The 23,943-nt window shown below is 35.9% G+C and overlaps 1 long non-coding RNA gene across 12 annotated transcripts in view; it reads left to right on the top strand.

The window, feature by feature from the left end:
- Positions 1-23,943, top strand: part of LOC134737132 (uncharacterized) — a 306,918-nt gene that overhangs the window by 131,287 nt on the left and 151,688 nt on the right. The window contains exon 7 of one of the 12 annotated variants that reach the window (XR_010121739.1): positions 16,705-16,731. The exons of the other annotated variants lie outside the window; for them this stretch is intronic. This is a non-coding gene — a long non-coding RNA (uncharacterized lncRNA). Of the gene's footprint in view, positions 1-16,704; positions 16,732-23,943 lie in introns of those variants that run through there. 12 annotated transcript variants of the gene reach the window in all.

Here is a 23,943-nt window from a genome sequence, read left to right as displayed (position 1 = left end):
ACACTATTTTTCTGCTTCATAATTGTTGGGGAAGGAGGGGATTCTTATTACTTAAAATGTTATAATTTGCCTTTTCTGTTTCTCTCCCATGAATTTCCATGAATGTTTTTCTGTTTTTTCAATTGACTTCTGACGAGGGTTTCATCAAGCACACACTCTTTAGCCAGTTCGAGACCAGCCTAACCAACGTGGTGAAACCCCCATCTCTACTAAAAATACAAAAATTACCTGGGTGTGGTGGCTTGTGCCTGTAATCCTAGCTACTCAGTAGGCTGAGGCAGGAGAATTGCTTTAACCCAGGAAGTGGAGGTTGCAGTGAGTTGAGATTGGCTGTACTCCAGACTGGGCAACAAGAGTGAAACGCTGTCTCAAAAAAAACAAAAAAAATACAGTTTCTTTAATGAGTGGTGGTGGTGGTGGTGGTGATTGTATGAAATTAGGAGAGGGTGACATGTCATTTTTTCTTTCTGCAAGGTATTTTATTTTCCCCTTTTACATTCTTCTTTCCCTATACCTACCACTTTTCTGGGACTACCACCCTTGTTTATTTAATTCTCTTATAGAAGTAAGGCTTCTCTGAGGTTGCCACTCTTGGTCCCACTCAGGTCAAGTTCTTTTCCTGTAGCTGATGCTGCTAGTTACCATGTTCCAGTCCTGAGTTTAATATTTTGGAACTGGTTTTGAATGTATCTTTCTGAAGGGGATTCTATCTGTGTTTCATCTATATCTTAGGCACTCTTTCAACTCTGACACACAAAAGTGAACAGCTGTCCTTCCCCCACTCTCACGGGCTTACAGCATCAGGAAGAGCTCTTTTGAAAATTAGTGTATATTTCTTTAATAAAAAGAAATGGAAACTTCAGAGAATTTTGTATCCTAGTAGTATGGAAGACAGGCCATGTGTGATTCAATTTGTGCCCTTTGCTTTCTCATTCTGTAATTTTTGAGATGAATGTGTGAAGTCATTGGATTCAGGCTACACCATTATTTTCCAAACCCTGAATTTGGCTTCATTACTGATTAAAGATGAGTAAGTAAGGGGAAGAGAAGGGAGAAAGAATTGAAAAATGACTGGAAAGTATGACATAATCAAGAAAAGGTAAAAAATAGAAACTGATAAGGAAAGAGACAAGGAAGGGCAGGAATACAAAAGGTGAGAAGACAGCAATTAAAAAATATCAAGACTGAGAGTGACCTAGGGAGATTATATACATACACATATACACAAAATTATACATGCAAGTCATTAAGGAAAAACTAGTTAGATGACACAGTAGTAAGTTCTTCATCTGTATAACAGGAATAATTATATCTCATAGGAATTATGTAAGAATTAAAGGAATTCTTATATGTAAATAGGATATTAGTGTTTTATAAACACTCAATAAATGTTAACTATTAGAAAACAAGAATGCAGGTTTGCAGAGAGACTGATAGGCAAATGCATATTCACAGAAACGGAAAGTTACAAAGAAATCAGACTTTCAAGTAAAAACATTTTTATTTCGCTATTAAAGAGGAAACTTCCTCTTGACTCAGGTCCCATGACTATGATAAGGCATGGAAATGCAAGAGGTAAAACTGATGTGTATAATGAAATTACTCATTAATACATGCTCACTTTAAGCTCAGACGTACGTGGTTTAATGCACTGAGGTGGTATATGTCTCACATTTGTATTTATTTGAAAACATAAATTGAAGTATTTTGAAAAGTCTTAAATTATAAAAATACATTCAGAAATACATTTTAAAAGCACAAAAGGTAGACAACCTTAAAAAAATTATGCCGAGTTTTTTCTTTATCTTTTTTTTGTTCTTGGTAAAATTAATTTTTTCTGTGATTACCTTGTCTTTATTTCTCCCACTCTATCATATTTATTTTGGTCTTTTTACCAGGTACAAATATTTTTAAAGTGCCTTAACATAGGCTCAAAAAATGTTAGACTTGGAAAAGGACTTAAAAATTAGTTTCTCTTCTTCTCTTTTATATATGTTTTAAGGTTGAAAAATTGAAGACACATGAATATCAATAAATTGTATAGTACTACTTTATGTGAAGCTCTCTTCTCAACCAAAAGATTAAGAAAAGGTGTAAGATATAGCTCCATCTTTAAATGAGTTATAATAGGTACCTTATTACCCACATGAACTATTATTTTATACCAGTGTCATTGTATATCTATGTGCCTAAGCCTTGAAATTAATCATGTTAATTCGAAAGATAGCCTGATATAGCCGGGCGCGGTGGCTCACGCTTGTAATCCCAGCACTTTGGGAGGCCGAGGCGGGCGGATCACGAGGTCAGGAGATCGAGACCATGGTGAAACCCCGTCTCTACTAAAAACACAAAAAAATTAGCCGGGCGTGGTGGCGGGCGCCTGTAGTCCCAGCTACTCGGAGAGGCTGAGGCAGGAGAATGGCGTGAACCCGGGAGGCGGAGCTTGCAGTGAGCCGAGATTGCGCCACTGCACTCCAGCCTGGGCGACAGAGCGAGACTCCGTCTCAAAAAAAAAAAAAAAAAAAAAAAAAAAAAAAAAAAAAAAAAAAGAAAGCCTGATATATTAACATCACTATCACAGGAGATTTCATTCCTATGAAACTGCTTAGGTCACTAGAAACTAACTTTACCAAAGCCAGCATGTAACTGTCTCTTTAATCTTGACCTCTCAACAGCATTTGACAGTGTCTGTTGCTGCTTCTTGTAATGCTTTCATTGCCAAGCTTCCATGACCCCACACTGCCTGCTTTGCCTCTCTCCTGACTCGTCTCACTTTTTTAGATCCTTCTCTTCTACCAGACCTCTAGTTGTTGAAGTACTCTAGAGCTCTGTCTTCAGCAATGTCTCTTCTCTATGCACACCATCTCCCTACAAACCTTCCGCTGCTCCCATGGTTTCAATATCATTTATATGCCAATGTGTCTTAAGTTTTACATCTTCAAATTGAAATGATTAAGCAACTCAATGTAAAAACTTGGACAAACAATTGCCATCTTCTTTTGAATTCCTAAGAGTAGTCATTGACTAGTTTTGTAGATTATGCATTGTACAACCCTAGAGGAATATCATTCAGATTGAACATGGTATGAACATCTTATATACATTGTTTAAATTATCTAACTCATAATCTGGAAAAGTAGATTCAACTAAATTCCAAGGTTTCTCCATATACTAAACACCTGGAGCTAGCTATTATACTTTTACTATCTCCTTTCCATTTTAAGCAAAACCGAAGTTATACTTTCATTACTCTAATATTCAAAACTAGAAATTAGTAATTGGTTTTAGAACTTGCTAATACAGGCAATTGGAAAACTTGTATAAAACCAGATAGAAATATATCCTCACCAAAGATAGCAAGCAAAATTTTGAAAAATATTCTACGGTTACTCCAAAAAATTAATACAGACTAGGATCATGTTAATACATCTACAACTACATTTTACTAGTGGAAAGGAAGAACAGGATTCAGTGATCAACTCAAAGACATAAAGCAGATATGTAAACAAGTCTTCCATTAAGTAAAACAGCAAGTAAACTAAAACATTGCGAGACTCCCTTGATAATTAGTGAATGAATGACAGTGTCCTATATTTCATTGGTTTAAACATAAATGATAATTATTAAAGCAATCCTGCAGTTTTCAGTAGGCTGACTGTGAGAGCTTCCAGAAACTTTAAGATTCATAATACGTCTTCCAGTCTAATATACAAAGACTTGACACTCTAGCTGGGATTCTTATGTCCGAATTAAAGAAATTCTAAAATAGTCTATTTTTAACTGATTGAAGAAATCCTCGAGCAGCTTCCGTTCTAACAGATTCATATACATTTCTGATTTTTCCCACCAAATGAAAATGAGCTTTCGAACAGAACATGTTTACTTCCCAAAAGATGTTAAAGAATTAAGAAAAATCAGCTTATGCAAAAAGTAATAGTAACAAGAATATCGTGAACAGAAGAAACCAAAAAATGTCCTTACCTTCAAGTTATTACCACAGACAGAAGAGTTCTCAAAACGTTTTATCATATATGCTCCAAAGTATATTTGTATATATTGTGTTATTTTAATTTTGAACTAATATATGCTCCAATCTATACTAAATTTCACCAGTTCAACTTTATTTTTTCTTCCTTTCTTTTTCTCCTCTTTCTTTGACTGAAGTAATTTTTTTTAAATAAATGAAATTAACTTGAAGGTTTCCATATTAAACTAGGAAATACTCCTGAATACAGACTTGATAACAAAGAAGGATTTTTAAGAAGAAAAATTGATCACAAATGATATCTCTGAGACAAATGTTACTGATACCAGTATTCTCTATGATAGTGGTTCTCAAATGTTAGTTAGTCTCAAACACCTAAAGAATGTTACAACACGGATAGATGGTGCCCACTCCCACTATTTAATTCAATGTGTCTCAAATACAGTCCTATATTTGCATTTTGATAAAGTTCTCCACTGATGCTGATGAAGTTATCTGAGGGACCACACTTTGAGAACTACTGTTCTATAGAATTCTTCTGTTCCTTAATATTTTGAAAATCTGAGAAGATCCAATTACTTTTCTTTTTTTATTATTATTATACTTTAGGTTTTAGGGTACATGTGCATAATGTGCAGGTTTGTTACATATGTATCCATGTGCCATGTTGTTTTGCTGCACCCATAAATTTTCAAAGAGCTGTCCTATATCATCATCTGGCCACTTTGATTAGAGGTTTCGGGTCTCTACAGCATTAGTAACTGTTAGTAACAATAAGATATTTTTAGAGCCTTAATTTCTTAAGACTTTATGTGGTAATCTCATTATCTGACAGATAAGAAATATTATTATTCCCACCTTAGAGATATAAAAAGTCACACAACAATAAGTAAAGCCAAAAGTCACACAGACATCTGCCTGACTCCAGATAATGAGGTTTTACTCCCTCCTTACGATTTGCTTTGAGATAAACTTAGAAAGACCAAAGATGCATTATTGTGTTGTCTGTGGCACAATGTAATTCAGCAAGGATAATTAATAATTTGATTGCATTAATGATAGAATTTTTTCTTTTTAAGACTAAACAGTATTCAATGTATATATATATAATACATTTTTCTTTATCATTCACACATTAACGAACACTTGGGTTGATTCCATATCTTGGCTATTGTAAATAATGCTGCAGTGAACATGAGAGTGAGTGCAGGTACCTATTAAATATGCGTCCCTTGAATATATACCTACTAGTGGAATCCTAGGATTCCTACTGGATCATAGGACAGTTCTATTTTTGATTTTTTGAGTACATACCTGTATTACTCCATTCTCACACTGCTAATAAAGACATCTGAAACTGGGTATTTATGAAGGAAAGAGGTTTAATTGACTCATAGTTGAGCATGGCTGCAGAGGCCTCAGGAAACTTACAAACATGGTGGAAGGGGAAGCAAACACATCATTCTTCACATAATGGCAGGGAGAAGAAGAATGAGAATTGAGCTAAGGGGGAAATCCCTTATAAAACTATCAGATCTTGTTAGAACTTACTATCAGGAGAATAGCATGGGGGAAACCGCCCCCATGATTCAGTTACCTCCCACCAGGTGACTCCCATGACATTATGGGAACTACAAGTCAAAATGAGATTTGGGTGGGGACACAGTTGAACCCTATGGACTGCATTCGAGTTTTCGCAACTGCTGTACTAATTCACATTTCCACTGCCAGTGTATAAGTGTTCTCTTTTCTCCACACCTTTGACAACACTTGTTATTTTTTGTCTTTTTGATAATAGCCATTCTAAATAGTATGAAATAACATCTCAGTATTCCATGGTGTATATACATCTTGGCCATTTGTGTGTCTTCTGAGAAATGTCTATTCAGATTTTTTGCTACATTTTAATTGTGTTGGTATTTTACTATTGATTGAGTTATTGATATATTTTAGATATTAATCGCTTATCAGATATATAATTTGCAAATATATTTTCTCATTGAAATGAAGGTTGTCTCTTCACTCTGTATCCTTTGCAATGCAGAAGCTCTTTAGTGTGATATAATACCATTTGTCTATTTTGCTTTTGTTGCTTGTGATTTTAAAGTTATATACAAAAAATTATTACCCAGCTCAAAGTCATAGAGCTTTTCTCTTGTGTCTTCTTCTAATAGTTTTATAATTTTATGTCTTATATTTAAGTTTTACTCAATTTTGAGTTAAAATTTTTTTAATATGATGTAAGAAGATGGTCTAGCAGCAGAAGTAGTAATAGTGGTAGTAGTAGTATTGGTAGCACTGCATGTGAATATGAAGTTTTCCCAGTATCATTTGAAAAGAATGTCCTTGCCATTGTGTGGTCTTGGCACCTTTGTCAAAAGTCAATTTACCATAAATGCATGAATTTATTTCTGGGTTTTCTATTCTGTCCCACTGGTGTATTGTCTGTCTTATGCCATTATCATGTTGTTTTGATTATTATAGCTTCATAATGGATTTGAAATGAAGTAGTAAGATGCTTCTGGCTTTGTTCTTCTTGCTGAGGAATGATTTTGCATTGGGGTCTTTTGTGATTTCATACAAATACTAGGTTTGTCTTTTCTATTTCTATGAAAAATGTCATTGGAATTTTCATAGGGGTTGCATTAAATCTGTAGATTGTTTTGGGTAGTATGACCAATTCAACATTAATAATTTCAATCCCTTAACGTGGGATATCTTTCCATTTATTTTTGTCATCTTTAAATTTTTTGTCAATGTTTTATAGTTTTCACTATGTCTTTCACCTGTTGGTTATATATATTCCTAAGTATTTTGTAGCTATTATAAATGGGATTGTTTTCTGAATTTCTTTTTCTAGTAGTTCATTACTAATGTATAGAAATGCTAGTGAGTTTTGTATGTTGGTCTTATATCCTGCAACTTTATTGAATTTATTAGTTTTAACATTTTTTATGGAGTCAAGAGCTTTCTATATAAAAGATTGTTAAGTGTAAACAGAGACAATTTAAGTGCTTCCATTCCTATTTGGATGCCTTTTATTCTGTTCTCTTACCTAATTGCTCCGGCTACGACTTCCAGTACTATGATGAATAGAAGTGGCAAGAATAAGCATCCTTGCCTTGTTCCTGATCTTGGAGCTTTCAACTTTTCACTGTTGAATATGATGCTAGCTACGGGGTTTGTTGTAAATGGTTTGAATTGTGCCAACGTACATTTCTTCTATACCTAATTAGTTAAGAGTTTTATTATAAAATGATGCAAAATTTTTCAAATGCTTTTCATGCATCTATTAAGATGATAGTATGGCTTTATCCTTTATTCTGTTAATGTGATATATCATATTTATTTATTTACATATACTGAACCATCTTTGCATCCCAGGGATAAATCCCACTTCATCATTCTGAATAGTTCTTTTAATATGCTAATGAATTTGGTTTGCTAACATTCTGCTGAAGATTTTTACATCCATGTTCATCAGTGATATTGGACTGTAATTTTCTTCTCTTGCAGTGTCCTTGTTTGGCCTTGGTATCAGGGTAGTACCAGCCTGATAAGTTTGGAAGTTTCCCTCCTCTTCAGTGTTTTGGAAGAGTTTGAAACAGTTCGGTATTAGTTCTTCCTTAAATATTTGGTGGAATATAGCAAAGAAACCATCAGTTCCTGGGCATTCTTTGATGGAAGACTGTTAATTACTGATTCAATCTCCTGACTTACTCTGTTTAGATTTTATATTTCTTTATGATTCAGTCTAGGTAAGTTGTATGTGTCTAGGAATTTATCCATTTCATCTGAATTATATAATTTGTTGCTGTATGATTGTTCATAGTAGTCTCTTATGATCCTTTGCATTTGTCTGGTATCAGTTCAAATGTCTTCTTTCATTTCTGAATTTGAGTCTTCTCTCTTTTTTTCTTAGTTTAGCTAGAGGTGTGTATCCTTTTTCTTTTCAAAAAATCAACTTAGTTTTGATGTTTTGTGTGTTTTTCTAGTCCTTATTTCTGCTGTAGTCTTTATTTACTTCTTTCTACTTTCTTCAAACTCGGCTCTTTTTCTAGCACCTTAAAGTGTAATGTTAAGTATTTTTGTTCTTGTGTGATGTAGGCATCTATTGCTATATACTTTCCTCTTAGAAATTCTTTTCCTGCATCCCCTAAGTTTTGCTATGTTGCCTATCGATTTTTGTTTCTATGAAGATATTTTTTAATTTCCCCTTTAATTTCTTCTTTGACCCATTGGTTAAGGAGCATGTTGTTTAATTTTTACATATTTGCGAATTTCCAAAAATTCTTCATTGACTTCTAATTTCATAACATAGTGGTTAGAAATGATACCTGATATGATTTCAATCTTATAAAATTTGTTAACACTAGCATTATGGCCATTATATCTATCCTAGAGAAGAATTATGTGCACTTAAGAATTCATATTCTGTTGCTGTTGATAGAATATTCTATATATATCTGCTCACTTATTAGAACTCCTTCGTATGTGATCTCTTTTTCTTTTGCTGCTTTCGATATCCTCTCTTGTTTTGATTTTTGGCAATTTAATTGTAATATATCTTAGTCGTCTTGTTCTGACTGGAGACCTTTGACCTTCTTATCTTAGAGTTCAAAAATTTCTTGCTATTTTTTTAAATAATCTTTTTTCCTCATTTCCTTTTCTTTTCCTTAACTCCCATAACTTAAACACTTTCTCTCTTAATGCCATTCCATAAATCCCATAAGTTTTCTTCATTCCTTTTTATTCTTTTTTCTTCTGTATATTTACAAATAAACTGTTTTCTAGTTCACATGTTCTTTCTTCTGTTTGATCAGTTCTGCTCTTGACATTTTCTATTGCATTTTCCATTTAATTTATTGTAGTTTTCAGCTCCAGAATGTGTTGGCTTTATGTGGAAATACATATAATTTAGATAGATAGATAGAATTTAGATAGATAGATAGATAGACAGACAGACAGATAGATAGATGGATGGATGTGTATACACATAATCATTTTGGTCATTTATTGCTTTTCTGATTCCATTGAATTGTTTTTTGGTACTTTTTGAAGTTTGCTGTGCTGCTCTAATTATTTTTGAATTCTTTATCAAGTAATTTGTGTATCTATTTCATTGGGTTCAGTTACTGAAAGATTATTGTGTTCTTTTGATGACATTATGTTTCCTTTGTTTTTTTTATGTCTTCTTACTTTGATATCTGCACATTTGATGGAAAAGTCATTTCTTCCAGGCTTTACAGGCTAGTTTCACTATGGAATGACTTTCCCTTATAGGGAGTATGTGACAGCACTTACTGGGATAGGTGCAGTGGTTAGGGTACTTGTGAAAGTTCCTTTTGTATGGTCTCTGCAGCTCCTTCAGCTAAGGTCAGTATTGATGAAGATTTCGGAGATCCCCAGTAGCTAGGACTACTATGGTGGAAAGGGCATTGGGTAAACATTCCTATTCCAAAAAAAGAGAAATCAGTCAAAAGAAATGGGCAGCAGGTCCCAATGCAAGTCCAAAAACCAGCAGGGCAATTATTGATTCCATGTCCCACATTCTGGGACACTTATGCAAGGGGTAGGCTCCCAAGGCCTGGGGTAGCTCTGCCCCTGTGGCTTTTCTAGGCTGAGATTGTAAGCTTCTGTGGTCTGAAGGGTGGTGCCCCCATTCCCACAGCTTGTCTAGGCAATGCTCCAGTGCAGACTCTGTGTGGGAACTCCAACCTCATATTTCTCCTTGGCATTTCTTAGTAGAGTCTCTCTGCAGGAGTCCTGCCCTGTAGCAGGCTTCTGCCTGGGCACCAGGATTTTCCATACATCCTGTGAAATTTCAGTGAAAGTTGTCAAGCCTCCTTCACTCTTAAATTATGTGTGCATCTTTACTTAACACCACAGGGATGTCACCAAGGTTTATGGTAGTTTGTGCTCTCCAAAATAGCCCAAGCCATACCTGATGCCCTATGAGCCACAGCTGGAGCTACAGTAGTGGGGATACAGGGAGCTGTGTCCCAAAGTGGCACTGAACAACTCCCCGAGCCTGGGACCCCAAATCATTCACTCCTCCTAGGCCTCTGGGCCTGTCAAGGGAGGGGCTGTCTTGAAGATTTCTGAATTGCCTTCAAGGCCCTTTCCCTATTTCCTTGACTATTAGCACTTGGCTCTCTTTTAGTCACGAAGATCTCTCTAGCAAGTGGTTATTCAGCAGCCAACTTGTATTCCTCTCTGGAAAATGCTTTTTCCTTTCTATCACATAGCCAGGTGGCAAATTTCCTGAATTTTATGCTGTACTTCCTTTTTAAATATAAGTTCCAACTTTAAGTCATTTCTTTCCTCCCATATCTTATCATAGGCTACTAGTAGCAGCCATGTCAGTTCTTGAATGTTTTGCTGCTTAGAAATTTCTTCTGCCAGATACTCTAAGTTATCACTCTTACATTCAAACTTCCACAGCTGTAGGGCATAGAGGTAGTGCAACCAAGTTTTCTCCTAGGGCATAACAATAGTGACCTTTGTTCCAATTCCCAATAAATTCCTCATTTCACTGAGACCTCATCAGCCTGGGCCTTTGCTGTTTATATTTCCATCAGCATTTTAGTCACAGCCACTTAAGTCTCTAAGAAATTCCAAAATTTCTCTCATCTTCCTGTCTTCTTCTGAGACCTCACAACCATTTCAACCTCTGCCTGTTATCAAGTTTCAAAGCCACTCCACATCTTCAGGTACTTTATAGCAATGCCCCACTCTCAGTACCAATTTTCTGTGTTAATCTTTTCGTGTTGCAATAAAGGAATACCTAAGACTGGGTAATGTATAAATAAAAGAGGTTTATTTTGGCTCATTATTCTGCAGGCCATATAGGAAGCAGGATGCCAGCATCTGTTTCTGGTGAGGCCTCAGGAAGTTGACAATCATGGCAGAAGGCAAATGGAATAGATGTGTCACATAGCAAGAAAGAGAGCAAGATAAAGAGGAGGAGGTCCTAGACTCTTAAACAATCAGATCTCACATGAACTCAGAGTAAAAAATCATTTATTAACATAAGGACAGCGGTAATACATTCATGAGGGATCTGCCCCTCCCACTAGGTTCCTCACCTCCAATATTAGAGGTCACATTTCAACAAGAGATTTGGAGAGGACAAAACATCCAAACCATATCACATGGGAACCTGTGGAGGGACTATAGCTCTGAGATCCAGGACCCTAATGACACTGGTGCATGAGTTGCAGTTATCCCCACTGCCATGTTGGTAACAGAATGCATGGTATTGATTATTTTGAAGCAGCCATGGAGCCAATAATGGGAGCTCTGGCATTGGAGAAGCTCCATGCCTGGAGCAGAGTCTAGCTCTCTGTGGCATATGAGCTGGTGTCGAGCATGGGCAGGTACAGCAAGTACTTGGTTCCAGGCTTATGGTGTGAACTAGCTAATTATGGACATGACTTTGTTGTCTGAGATGTTAGGGTTAGGGTTAGATGTTAGAGATGTGGGTTGGTGTCTGGCCCAATGCAGTCACAGAACTTAGATCTGGACTATGAGAACTCATGGAGTTGCTGAAGCTTAGGGGTCAAGGCATGCAAGGGGTTGGGAGACATGGCAACTGCTTTCCCAAAGCAGCTCAAAAGAGTGACCACTTAATAGGTGGACAAGGAGTGTGGAGCTCTGTGAAATTCCCTGGCAGGAATGGCTGTTGGTTACCTCAGTGACAAAATATTCTGGTATCCTCTGGAGGGCAGGCCACTGGAGACCAGTGGTACCCACCATGTGGCTGACACTGATAGCTTTCACCTTTCCTCTTTGCTCCTAGAAATCTCCTGGTGTCTCAGATATGCCAATCTCACCAGCAATCCTTTCTATGTGGATACTCTCCTTTTCTTGCTCCATTCTGTTGCTGCAGATTCTTTTATGGGTCATGGAGCTTCCCAAGGCTATTTTCATATGTAAATAACTTTTTGTTATGTCAAGACATGAAGGTTGGTGTCTCCTACTCTAACATCTTGGTGATGTCACTCCCTTGGTCATTTTCACATTCTCAGCAACATTGTCTGCCATTTGACAAGAACCAAAAAATCACTGATGGAGCTGACTTACACTTGAGTTGTCTCTCAATTTGTTTTCAAATTACCAAGTCTCATCACATGGTATTAGCAATGATCAGGTTTGAACACTCTTGGCAGCAAGATGCAAGCAATTTTCCGGAAAAGACTAAAAAAAATTTTAAAGGGCATATATGTTTTTATTCACTTCTTGGATCTCAATCAGTAGCACCATTTTCTTAGAATAATATAACAAAATAAAAAGCAGATATATTAATAAAACTCTAAATCTCTTTCAACAATGCTTGCTTTATGGCCTGAATCTGAGAGAAATTTAATCCTAAGCATTCAATAATGAGAAAGATTCCTACCTTCTGTAAAGGTGTGATTCCCCCACTCATACCTAAAGTACAGTCAATTGCCCATTTATCTTTTCTAAGAAGCAAAAATATCTATATTACTCATATATTACATTGACAGTATTTCTATCAATGAGAAACAAAAAATTCTTTGTTTCCCTTTCCAAAGTGCTGCCCAGAGAAAGTAGTAAATTTACTATTGGAAGTCACTGAGAAAGCAAATAAAAATTAAAATTTGGATTAAAATCCAGATGTTGAAAAATCCATGGCCAAATTCCAGGGCAAAAATCTATAAATTTCAGGGGTACAGATGCCAAAGAAATGTAATGTAAAAACTAGTGTTGACAGGGAACCAGCAGGGCAAGATCATAGGAAGCAAAAAGCATGTAATTAGATATTTGATCTGTGACATGTTATAGTTAAGTCAAAATGATGTGAACCAAGTTATGGCACAGTTTGAAAGGCTTACAATGAAGCCGAAAGTAAAGAACAAAAGGATTACATGGACAAAGGATCCAAAGCAGTAAATAAACCAAGACATGCTCTTGAAGCAGACTAACATCTCTATTGGTGAGGGCCTGGCGGTTACCATGTCAAGAACAATCACATCTGAGCATAAACTTTACGAATTTATAGCTATACAAGTATTCTGTGTATACACACATATGTATGTTGTATATCTAGCCATTCTCTCATTCAGCAAATCTGACGCAAGCAGTTTTTCCTTCAGGCTGAAGGATAGCTGTTTCTTTAGGTGACACTAGAATAAGTTATGTGCTTTGTATCTTGACATACTAGGTAGTAACATGCTTTCAATATAAGAGACTCGTGGGATCAAACAAGGAAAGATAACAGAGTTACTTCACCCACCTGCCACTCAGAGGAATTGGCTCATCCCTGGGGAAGGAGGACAGCTTTTCGCACATTGTCTTCTTCCCCACTCTTCTCCTTTCACTCTTTTACATTTGAGTAAGTTACATATTGGTAATTGGACTCTTTCGTTTTGATTTGATTTTGAAGTTCTAGCTCTGGGTAGACATGGCTTCCGTAAACATTCTACCTTGCTTGACAATTTTGGGTTTGATCCAGTATCATCTAATCCAGCCTCCTTTCTCCTAACACCAAGCGTCTGTTCTCCATCTCTAGAGGTTAAAACAACAGGAGCTGCTTTCTTCTCCAAATATACTGAGGTTTTGACAGTATAACTTTTTTTTTGGAGCTACACCTGACTTAATAAAACAACTGTCTATTTGGAGACAATAGAGTTGAAAGAATATTTGGCTCCTAACTTCACATGGACGTTGAGTCACTGTCTTCAAACTACAAACCCATTGTTGACAGTAACTATTTAAAAAAGAAAACTGTTATATGAACTTGTGAGCTCAGTTTCAAATAATTATTTTCTTTAAAAGTAAACTTTTGCATCATTTTGAACTAGCAAATACAGCCAATACAAGTAGGTATGGACATAGGATGCATCATTTGCAAGTAAAACAAAATAGGTATGATCAATTTTATCCCACATTATATTTCCATTCACTTTAATTTGTAATGTCTTCATTTATTGTGTCTCTCATTTGCAGTACTGACTCTGTAATAGTAGTAAATACCAAATTTTTAAGAAAATAAAAAAATGAAAGTCACTTAAAACGAAAAATTATGGATTTTTTTTCTAGAATCTAGTAAAGGCTCTACTGTTCTTTCTGTAGGAATTTATTCAGCTCAAACCCCATTGTTTTACAAGATCACAGTTTGAGAACTATCATGAAACCATCGGATACTATGATAATAACCTATTCTTGTTCCATCTCTCCATGATTTGGATGCGACTGGTTCTTACAGCCAGTCTCTTCTCTACATGGATTGCAAAGAGCCTAAACTAAACAGAGCAATTCTGAGACCCCAGTATAGTTCATATTTTATTGAAAGTAAAACTAATCTGTGGCCTCTTGTGCATACAGGGTCCCAGGGCAATAGGTTTTGTTGTGTGTTTGTTTTTGTTTGTATTGGTTTTTAGTGAAGGACAGCCACAACTATGAAGGAAATACGATTTTAAAATAATTTATATCTTGAGGAGATATCTTTCAGCAGCTCTTAGTCCAAACAATATTATACTTCCTCCCAAAACGTATTCAAAAAAGTATTTCAGGCCTGGTGCAGTGGCTCACGCCTGTAACCCCAACACTTTGGGAGGCCAAGGCAGGCAGATCACCTGAAGTCAGGAGTTTGAGACCAGCCTGCCCAACATGGCGAAACCCTGTCTCTACTAAAAATACAAAATTAGCTGGGCGTGGTGGCGCATACCTGTAATCCCAGCTACTCAGGAGGCTGAGGCAGGAGAATCGTTTGAGCCCAGGAGGTGGAGGTTGCAGTGAGCCAAGATCATGCCATTGCACTACAGCCTGGGCGAAAAAGCAAGACTCTATCTCAAAAAAAAAAAAAAAAAAAAAAAAATTCATTCTTGTTACTTAAGAGTATCTGGAAGGAGGAGCACAAGAGAACTGTCCATTGTGCAACTCTCCTTTGCATTGATTTGAGCAATAGTAGATAGAGAAGTGGCAGTAGAATTACAAGTGACAGGGACCCATGACATTCACACAGAAAGCATCTTTCCTTTACAGGCTGAGATTTGAACGACTGTAGGCAAGCATCTTCTGTTCTCAACAATGAGCCCTAGATACAGAATACAGAAGCAAACCATATGAGTCAGAGGCAGAAACAGAACTAAGATAAAGACTTAAAACAGACCAAGATTCAAATATATTATTCTAACCATAGCCAGCTAGGGACTTCCCCAGGAGCAAGAAGATGGAAGATAAACAGCTTTCTACTCCAGAACCTGTTCGGATAATTGGGTAGCAGTTGCTGGAGTGCGGTTAGGAAATCTCACCTGATTTCGTTCTATATAAGCTCCATGTTTGAGTCCAATGGCTGTCCGTAGGTGGAAGAGACTTAAAAAGTAACACTTGTGGCCGGGCACGATGGCTCAGGCCTGTAATCCCAGCACTTTGGGAGGCCGAGGTGGGCGGATCATGAGGTCAGGAGATGGAGACCATCCTGGCTAACAAGGTGAAACCCCGTTTCTACTAAAAATACAAAAAATTAGCCGGGCGTGGTGGTGGGTGTCTGTAGTCCCAGCTACTCGGGAGGCTGAGGCAGGAGAATGGCGTGAACCCGGGAGGCGGAGCTTGCAGTGAGCCGAGATAGCGCCACTGCACTCCAGCCTGGGCGACAGAGCAAGACTGTCTCAAAAAATAAAAAATAAAAAAAAAAATTAACGCTTGTGCTATAGGTTTACAACCCCAAGCCTAGAAAAATCCTGCACACAACCTGCAAGCAATTATGTATTTAGGCCTCTGTTAACTAAAATAGAATATTTTAAAGAATGGATTTTATATTTCAAACAATTCTTTTGTTGATGTTATAAAGTATCAAGTAGAAAACCTTGTTCAGACCTTGTTTAGGAAAGGCATGTGAATGAGAAGGCCCCGCATGAAATTGCAGTTACCATCCTGGGTCACTGACGGATTTCCAGAAATGGCTCCATCACAGGGAAACATGCCTATTGAAACAAGTCAGTAAGTCGTCTCCTTTTGAAATGTGTCTGAAAAGAGCCCAAATGTTTAAAAGCCAGCATGTAGCAAGAAAATACACATAACTGCATCTTTAAATCTAAGACATACATTTACTGTTTCTGAAGTCAGTAATATTAGAATATTGATGTAGTGATAGGTTTTTGCTAAACCACTGAATTGGCAATTAAACTGACCTATTACAAATTATGGTACCTTAAAACTGGGAATATGACGGTAGTTTCATCATGCTATCAAAACATTAAGCCCAGCATTTATCCTGGTATCTTTAAACAGGAAGCTGATTAACCTAACCTTAGGTGATCTGTATAAGCCTGTGATTCAGAAAGTGATTGAGGCACTGTCATGGAGAAAATCCAGATGACCTGGATCTCATTTCTGGCTCTGTGCTACATGAACTTATTAGAATCTACTCTTCTATTGATGGTAAGCTTTGATTAGATTACATCTGTGAGCTCTGCCAAATCTAATCTTGGTTTTTATCAGTAAGCTTTAAAATATCCATAATACAAGAAGAATTGATATTTATAACAAATCATTTATAATTCAAAATATAAATGTATAAATTATCAAGGATTAAACTCTCAGTATAATCTTAATGCTAGATATATTTTTTATTTTCACCTTTAAATTGCCCATCTACTTATAGCGAATGAGCTTTTTCTTAAATAGAATTTGCTATCAACTAATTAACTATTTATTCAGTCTGGTTAAATAAGCTAAAATTTACTTTTTAGATATTATAAATTTGATACAAGCATGGGCTACCATGTTTAGGAATTAAACATGGTGAGATTTAAATTATTATTTCAAAGTAAAAATAAGGTAGGCATATAGCATCATCATAGATTAATCACTAAGTTATATTTAAGTCACTTTTCATTCAAATTAAGAATCTGTTCAAAAAGAAACATATCAACATTAGAATATATTCATTATACATAAACACAAAGGACTATCTCTAGAGAATTTAGCAAATAATTAATCCCCCAAATCTGAAATTTATAGATATATCCCAATATGCTTATCATGGACTGTAAGAATAGCTTGGTTTTTAATTCCTAAATGACATTAAACCCATAGGCATCACTTAGCAGAAGAACATCACTAAAGTAGAATTGAAGCTCATATTGTTATTTGGAGAGGCTTAGATTTAGGAACTTTTTGTAAAAGCTCCAAGAAGACTAAAATAGAAATATTGACATGGGATATACCACTTCTTTGCCTGCTTTAAAAAGAGATGTCTGTAACAAAGTTTATTGACATGGAAAAGAACATTAATGATATCAAATTCTCAATTAGAAATCTTGAAACATGCATTTGTCTGAATTAAATACCAGTTGCACATTGTCTCTCCCCAATGACCATTTCAAATAGTGTTTTAGCAACACTGGTGCATCATAGTCCCATAATATGTTTTCATTCCAAGCACAAACAGTTGTACTTGGAAAATATTAGTAATGTACCCAAAAGTCCTTTTAAAGAGACATTGCAAAATTATGAGACAGTCTAATAAGGGAATTCTTAAATGTGAATAATATTATATTTACAAAAAAATTAATATGGGGAAAACATGACAATCTCATGTCAATGAAAATTCGTTGTACAAAGCTATACGTATAGAATAATGTTCACCATATATAACATCTGTAAATATAAATGTATTAAAATGAAAAAATTTTAAATTATTCAAATCAGCTCTGGGCATGACCTTGATTATTCCTTCTTTTCATATTTTTAATAGCTTAATTAGCAAGTGAAAATTGTATGTATTCATGGTGTACAACATGATTTTTAAATTTATGTATACATTGTAGAATGGCTAATTCAAGCAACTTAAGGCATTCAGTACATCATACTTATTTACTTTAGGATAAGAACATTTAGAATATGGTATCTGAGCAATTTTCCAATCTATAATATATTGTATAAATTGTAGTCATCATAACAGATCTGTTGAATTTATTTCTCCTAACTGAAATGTTGTATAGTTGGCCAAAATCTTTCCAATCTTCCCATTCTCCAACCTCTGGTTAACACCATTTTACTCTGTTTTTATGAGTTCAACATTTTTATAATTCATATGTAAGTGATATCATATGGTATTTATCTTCCTATGCCTGGCTTATTTCACTTAACATAGTGTTTTCCAGGTTCACCTATGTTGTCATAATGACAGGATTTCATTCTTTTTTATGGTTGAATAGTATTTCATTGTGTATATATATCACATTTTTAAAAATCATTCATCTGTTGATGAACACTTAGGTTGATTCCATATCGTGCCTATTGTGAATAATGCTGCAATGAACACAGGAGTACCTGTGATTTTGGAGTCATATCCAAAAATAAAAATAAAAAAATAAAAATTATTGCCCAGAAAAATTTCAAAGTTTTTCCCATATGGTTTCTTCTACTAGTTTTACAATTTCATATCTTACATTTAGATCTTTAATCCATTTTGAGTTGATTTTTTATATTGTGTAAGATATGCATGTAATTTTATTCTTTTGTATGTGGATATCCAGTTTTCCCAGCACCATTTATTGAAGACCCTGTCCTTTCCCCACTGTATGGTTCTTGACATTTTCATTCAAAGTCAATTGACCGTAATGTGTATGTATTTATTTCTGGGTTCTTTATTCTGTTTCTTTGGTCTATGTGCCTGTTTTTATGTCAATACTATGCTCTTCTTCTATTTCTATTTTAGGTTCAGGAGGTACACGTGCAGATTTGTTACATGGGTAAGTTTTGTGTTGCTGCAGCTTGGTATACAAATGATCCCCTCACGAAGGTAGTGAGCATAATACCTGATAGGTAGCCTTCCAACCCCCACCTCTCTCCCACCCTCCCCACTCAAGCAGTCCCAGTGTCTGTTTTCCTTTTTGTGTCCATGTGTATTCAATACATAGCTCCTGCTTTTATGTAAGGACATGCAGTATTTGGTTTTCTGTTCCTGTATTCACTTAGGTTTTGTTCATTTTTTTAAAGTTCTTTATTTGTGTCTGTCTGTGTTGCTTTAAAGAAGCGTTCTTCAGGTTCTGAGATTCTTTCCTCAGCTGGGTCTATTCTGTCGTTAATGCTTGGAACTGTATTTTGAAATTTCTGTAGTGAATTTTTTCATTTCCAAAAGTCCAGTTTAGGTCTTTCTTAAAATGGTTATGTGGTCTTTCAACTCTTTGGATTGTTTTACTGTTTTCCTTGGATTGGTTTCAACTTCCCCTTGTATCTCTGAGCTTCATTGCCATCCAGATGCTGAATTCTATGTCTGTTATTTTAACCATTTCCATCTAGTTGGGAACCACTGCTGGAGAGCCAGTAGATCATTTGCAGGTAAGAAGTCACTCTGGCTTTTAGAGCTGCCAGAATGCTTGTGCTGGTTGTTTCTCATCTGTGAGGGCTGATGTTTTGTTATCCTTTGACATTGCTGCCAAAGGGGCTTTTGTTTTTAAATGCTCTTTATTGTCCTGGAAGGTTTGACTATGGTGCAAGTTGGTATACTGAATGCTTCATTTCTGGCTGCTCGCAGAGGTCCAGGGTTCAGATTTGCACTCCTGGGCTGTGTGCTCCAGGACCTGGGACTAGGTCTGTGGCTTTGTCCTCTTGTCCCTTTAAGGTCAAGCCCTGGCTTGGCTGGAGGGGCCAAGGAGCTACCAGACCCACTGGCAATAGCACTTTCTAGGAGAGGTGGGGGCAGGTCGGTGTAAGTGCTTCAGTGGTGGCTCCATGGAAAGGAAGCACACCCCAGCAGGGATTATGGGGGCACCGTAGGTGAGTATTCTCTGGAGGGGTGGCAGTGAGGTCACCAGCAAATCCATTCTGGTGGGAGGCTGTCAGCAATATCACTCCAGTGAGGCAGTGGGGTCCTCTGGCAAAAGCACTATGGTAGATGGCCCCTGCCAAAAGTGCTTCAAATTAAGGAGTAGCTGAGGCTGCGCTGCATGCAAGTATAGCCAGGCAGGGACTCTAATAGGGAGCCGGCAGAGAGCAGGGGCACAGATCAGACTATCTCTAGTCCCACAGGATAGACATGCCTGCTGTCTCTCCAGGTCTGGCAGATTATACAGGTCAGAGCCTCTCCTTTAGGAACTGTCCAGGGCTGGAATGCATCTCAGTGCTTGGCAACCCCATGCAGGATTTACAGCATCCTCCCACTTCAGTCCTGGTGTCTAGGTCATCTCTCTAACCTCTCTCAGTGCCTTCTCTCAGATGATCTGTTCCGAGTATGCCAGTTTACTCAATATTCTGTTCTATCTGAGTAGAATAAGTTCTTCTTGGCTGCATCTAGTGGGCCATCTTGCCTACGTCTCCATATTATGCTGTTTTCATTGCTATCGTTTTGTAGTGGATTTTGAAATGAGGTAGTGTGATACTTCTAGCTATGTTCTTTTTGCTCAAGGTTGCTTTGGCTATTCAGGGTCTTTTATGGTTCCATACAAATGATAGAATTGTTTTTAAGGTTTCTTTGAAAAATGTCATTAGAATTTGTATAGGATTTCATTTAACCTGCAGATCACTTATGGACATTTTAACAATATTCTTCTAATCCATGAAAATGAGATATCATTCCATTTGTTTGTGTCAACTTATTTCATCAATGTTTTATAATTTTCAATTTATTGGTCTTTCACTTCCTTGGTTAAACTTGTCCCTAAGTATTTTATTTTTGTAGTTATTATAAATGGAATTGATTTATTGATGTATTTTTGGGATAGTTTGTTAGTGTATGAAAACACTGCTGATTTTTGTGTATTGATTATGGTATCCTAGAATTTTACTAAATTTGTTAGTTTTCAGTTTTTTAGTGACATCTTTAGGGTTTTCTATATGTGGAATCATGTTGTGTGCAAACAGACATTTTAATTCTATCCTTTTTAATTTGTATGTCTTTTTTTCATAATTGCTCTAGCAAGGACTTCCAGTACCATGATGAATAAAAATGGTGGTAATGGGTATTCTTGTCTTGTTTTGGGTCTTAAAGGAAAAGTGTTAAACTTTTCCCCATTGAGTATGACATTAGCTATGGGCTTGTTGCATGTGGCCTTTATTGGGTTGAGGCAGATTCCTTCTATTCTTACTTTGAGAATTTTTAATCTTGAAAGGATGTTGAATTTCATCAAATGTCTTTTCTGCATCTGTTGAGATGATCATATGGCTTTGGCCTTCCTTTTATTTAGGTGGTGTATCACACTTAAAGACGTGCGTATGTTGAACCCTCCTTGCAATCCAGAAATAAATCTGACTTGATTGCAGTGATTGTAGTGTGTAATGTGCTACTAAATTAGGTTTGCTAGTATCTTGTTGAAGATTTTTGCATCTATGTTTATCAGATTTAGTGGCGTGTAATTTTCTTTTCTTGTAATGTGCTTGTCTGGCTTTGGTATCAGGGAAATGCTGACCTTAGAAAATGAGTTTGGAATTATCCCCTCTGTTTAATTTCTTTGGAAGTATTTACGAAGAATTTGTTTTTTAAAATATGTGGTAGAATCTGCATGGAAGCCATCAAGTCCTGGACTTTCTTTTGACAGACTTTTTATTACAGATTCAATATCCTACTCATTATTTGTGTCTTCAGATTTTCTGTTATGATTCAGTCTTAGTAGGTGATATGGTTTGGTTATTTGTCCTCTCAAAAATCTCATGTTGAAATGTGATCCCCAATGTTGGAGGTGAGGCCTAGTAGGAGGTGATTGGGTCATAGGGGTGGATCCCTCACAAATGGCTTGGTGCCCTCCCACAGTAATGAGGGAGTTCTCACTCTATTAGTTCACACAAACTCTGTTAAAAACAGTCTAGCATTTCTTTATATTTCCTCATTCCCTCTCTGGTTCCTTCTCTCACCATGTGACATGCCTGCTGCCTCTTCTCCTTCTTCCATGGGTAAAAGCTTCCTGAGACACTCACCAGAAGTAGATACTGGCACCATGTTTTTTTTGTACAGTCCGCAGAACCGTGAGCCAAAATAAACTTCTTTATAAATTACCCAGTATCAGATATTCCCTTTATAGCAATACAAAATGGATGACTACAGTAGGTATTATATATAGATTTTATATTCCTACAAATTTATCCATTTCTTACAGGTTATTCAATTTGTTGATATGTAATTGTTTATAATTGTCTCTTACAATCTTTTGTATTTCTGTGATATCTCAGTTGTAATATCTCTCTCATTTCTGATTTTTAAAAATTTGGTTCCTCTTTTTTCTTAGTGTAAGCTTTGTTGATTTTGTTTATCTTTGAAACACTTCTTAGTTTTGTTCATCTTTTCTAATGTTTTTCTCATAATCTGTTTCATTTATTTCTGCTCTGATCTTTATTATTTCCTTCCCCCTACTACTTAGCTCAGTTTGTTTTCTTCTAGTTCCTGGAAGTATAATGCTAAGTTGTCTATTTGGGATATTTATTCTTTTTCAGTGTAGGCATTTATTGCTATAAACATTCCTCTTGGGACTGCTTTTGTTGCATCCCTTTAGTTTTTGTATATTGTGTGTCCCTTTTCATTTCTCTGAAGAAATTTTTCAATTTCCATTTTTTCTTTGACCCATGGGTTGTTTTAGGAGCATGTATAATTTCCATATATTTGTGAATTTTCTGGAATTCCCCCTATTATAGACTTCTAGTGTCATACCATTGTGGTCAGAAAAGGTACTTGATATGATTTCAATCTTCCTTGTTCAATTTGTTATGACTTACACTGAGGCCTGTCATATGATCTATTCTGCAGTGTGTTCCATGTGCACCTAAAAAGAATGTGTATTCTGTAGCTATTGGTTGGATGTTCTACATATATCTGTTAGGCCAATTTGGTCTAAAGTGCAGCTCAAATCCAGTGTTTCCTTATTGATTTACATCTGAATGGGCTGTCAAGTGTTAAAATCGTGTTATTAAATTCCCTATTACTCTTGTATTGTGGTCTGTCTCTCCCTCCCTCAAATCTATTAATATTCGATTTATATATTTTTGATATTCTGATGTCAGACATGTATATATTTACCATTTTAATATTCCCATGATGAATTGACTCTGTATCATTATATATTGACCTTATTTGTCTTTTTTAAAGTTTTTCACTTAAACTCTATTTTGCCTTATATAACCATTGCTACTTCAGCTGTCTTTTGGTTTCCATTTGCAGAAAATATTGTCCCTTTCTTTATTTTCAGTCTATGTGTGTCCTTAGAGGTGAAATAGGTCTCTTGTTTGCAGCATGAGTTTGCATCTTGTTTTTTATCCATTCATTTACTCTATGTCTTTTGATTAGAAAATTTAATCCATATACATTCAAGGCAGTTAAGACAGGTAAGTATTTACTACTGACATTTTGTTAATTGTTTTCTGGTTGTTTTGTAGATTCTTTCCTCCTTTCTTCCTCTTTTGCTAACTTCCTTTGTGGTTAGATGATTTTCTTCAGTTGTATGCTTTGATTCCTTTTTATCTTTTGTATATTCTCTTTAGGTTTTTGGTGGTTACCATGAGTCTTACATAAAACATATGATATTTATAATATACTATTTTAAATGGATAACAACTTAACTTTGATTGCATAAAATAATACACTTTTAATCCACCCTTCCCACATTTTTTATTGTCACAATTTACACCTTTTTATATTGTATATCCCTTAACAAATTATTGTAGCTATTTTTAATAGTTTTGTCTTTAAGCCTTCAAACTAAAGATATAAATGATATAAGTGATTTACACACCACTATTAAACCCTCACTACAGTATTCCATAACATCATTACAGTATTAGGCTATCTTGAAATTGGCCGAATACTTTCTTTCACCAGTGAGTTTTATATTTTCACATGTTTTTGTGTTACTATTTAGCATTTTTAAAATTCAGTTCAAAGAACTCCCTTCAGCATTTCTTGTAAGACAGATCTGGTGGTAATAAAATTCCTCAGCTGTTGTTTGGGAAAGTTTTAATCTTTCAATTTCTGAAATACTGCTTTGCCAAATATACTATTT

This window comes from Symphalangus syndactylus, chromosome 7, assembly GCF_028878055.3.
Source record: "Symphalangus syndactylus isolate Jambi chromosome 7, NHGRI_mSymSyn1-v2.1_pri, whole genome shotgun sequence".
Lineage (NCBI taxonomy): Eukaryota > Metazoa > Chordata > Mammalia > Primates > Hylobatidae > Symphalangus > Symphalangus syndactylus.
This window is presented reverse-complemented; position numbering and strand designations above follow the sequence as displayed.